Source organism: Merops nubicus, unplaced genomic scaffold (assembly GCF_000691845.1).
Source record: "Merops nubicus isolate BGI_N331 unplaced genomic scaffold, ASM69184v1 scaffold912, whole genome shotgun sequence".
NCBI lineage: Eukaryota > Metazoa > Chordata > Aves > Coraciiformes > Meropidae > Merops > Merops nubicus.
Window position 1 is genome coordinate 34,235 of NW_008594006.1, and position 2,573 is coordinate 36,807.

Below are 2,573 nucleotides of genomic sequence, written 5' to 3' on the forward strand. Positions count from 1 at the left end.
GGAAAGCAGAGCTGGGAGGATGGCTGGTGTCAGATGGGTGCCAGACAGGTGCAGTCTTCAGGTATGTCAGGTCTACAGACTTGATCCTAGGCAGGACAGAGGTACATCCAACAACCTCACTGCTCTGTCTGTATTGCCAGAGCTGCAGTGGTAGGAAAGGGGCTGGTTTTGCCCAAGTCTGAAGAAAAGAGATGGAGGGTTTTTAATTCCCTCCCCTGCTCAGGTTTAGGTTAGGAACACAGGTTAGGCTTAGTAGTAGGATGAGGGCCTCTCTGTACAGGGCAGCCCCATGTCCATGAAGCAACAAGGGTGGAGGCTGGCTAGGCTCAAGCTCAGCCTTTTATTCCATGAGGATGGGAAAGGACTGACAAGAAGTGGTCAAGGGTGTGACACCTACCTTTGTATCAGGGTTATGGGAGGGAAAAGGTGTTTGTGAGCGTGTTAACTGTGGCACAGCCCTGGGGTTATGGTAATTCCCCCCATTGCTGGTGATTTGAGCTGTACCTACTGGGAGGCTGCGACCTTGCAGCACGGCACACCATGCAGCCTAGAGCATCAAGGGTGACCATCCCATCGGTTTTTAAATCTCAGAGGTTTTCCTGGCAGAGTGACTCAGTTTTCTTTGGAGAAAAGATATTCTTTGCCTCCTTCCCCACTGCCGAATACTCTGGCATTGCACCAAATAGTAAAGTCAACATGAAATACACCCTCATTTCCTGGGCCTCTTCTTCCCAGCCATCCTCCATCAAAGAGGAGTGATATAGCATCTGCTTTTCTAGTCACAGCCCTCTCCCAGGGCCGGGTCTTTGTGGCTCTTCAGAGGTGGTGCCAAGAGCTTTGAAATCCATTCAAGGCATAAAGCAAGTCAGCAGCAAGGAGGGAGCAGCAGAGGCACACTGCCTATGTTGAGCCCTGCCCGCTGCCAGTATCACCCCAAAGGGTCTCTGGTTTGCTCAACCTTTTAAGGAGCATCACTGAGGCCACCACTGTCCCACAGCACTCCACAGCCTCCCCATTCCATGCACGGGGGAAAGGAGCAACTCACATCTCTCTCCTTCCAACACAGGCACAAAGAAAGGTTGGAATAAGGATGTCAGCTCTGCCCCCTTGGCCTGGAAACTGCTGTCCACAGCTATGACATCGTCTCAGTTGTGGGCTAAGCAGGACTGGGAAGAGCTCATCATCAGAGGAGGGGTCCTGTCAGTGTCTTCCAGACCATTTGCCTCCAAGAACTGGAATCAAGATGGGATTAAAGGTGCATATGGTATCCACTATGCCTTCATTGTATCAGCTTCTCTTCTCCATCCCAGTTCTCTTGCAAAGTGGCTCAGAAGACAGACAAGCAGCTCTCCTCTTCTCCATCCCCTTGCCTTGCTGCAGTGCCCTTCCCAGGACATTGCTCCCTGCTCCTTCTTGACTAATGGTGTGACAGACCCACCAGGGTGACCCTGTAATAATTTATCCCATCCATTTCCTGTGGACTGTGGAGGACACAGGGGGATGGACCCACCTTCTGCACGGGAGTGTCTGATGTGGGGGGGCGAAATGAGGAAAGCAGGGGATTTATTATATCTTTTGGAAGAAGGATTTAGAGACTGCAGGACATGCCTAGTCAGAAGGAAGTTATTTAGCAGTCGGCTGGTATTTTTCCCAGCTTCAGTGTCTCATGCTGCCTACTGCTTTGCACTTCATTAAACTGCCCTTCAAGCCACCCTCTTGAACTCAGAACCACTGCAGTATGAAGTATAAATTACTGCTGTCACCCCCCCTGATGCCCATTCCCTCCTGATTGCCATCTTTTGCCCTGGACACTCGGACAGGAGCCAACCTGGGCAGGGCAGGAGGGTCAGAGCGGAACATAAGATTAACAGGAGGGTGAACTGTGGGAATGTCATGTTGGACAGGACTCACGTGGGTCCTCTGGTAATGGGGCAGGATATATCCCAGAGGTCAGATACCATGTCTGGCTGTCAAAGTGGGAAGAGGTGAGAAGGTTGGCACATGGATATGCACATAAATGTATTTATTGCCTGTTCAAGGTTGTCTTACATTCAAAATTCATGGTACGCTCTGTCTTCCAGCAGTGTTTCCAGGATCCAGCACTTGTTTCCAGGACTGAAAAGACAACTCTGGCAAGTGGCATTCCATTTCCAGTTCCAAACGGCATGCCAGTTTCTCCCCAGCCCTCACACTCTTCTGGGGGGTGAGGTTTTCCTTTGGTCTCCCCATACCTCCCTGCTATTCCCATCCCTCCTGCTTGTTTTCCACGTGCTGCAAAGCCAGCTGGGCAATGTGTTAAAATATTTTCTTCTGAATTATGTTTCCTACAGTAGTAAAAAGGGAAAGTGTGTTTGTGCTGCGAGTGAAAAACATCCATGCCCTGTGGCTCTACTCCACACTCCTCTTGCCTGGAAGTGCAGGTAAATCTGGCGAAGCCCCTGAGTCCCCCCAGTCCCTATTTATTCCTAGTTTTGTCCAGACCCCTTGAAAAGGGGCAATGCCCACGGGAGGCTGGGGAACACCCTGCAGCATGGAGCCCTGCTGACAACCTCCAGGTCGGTCTTCTCCAGCCA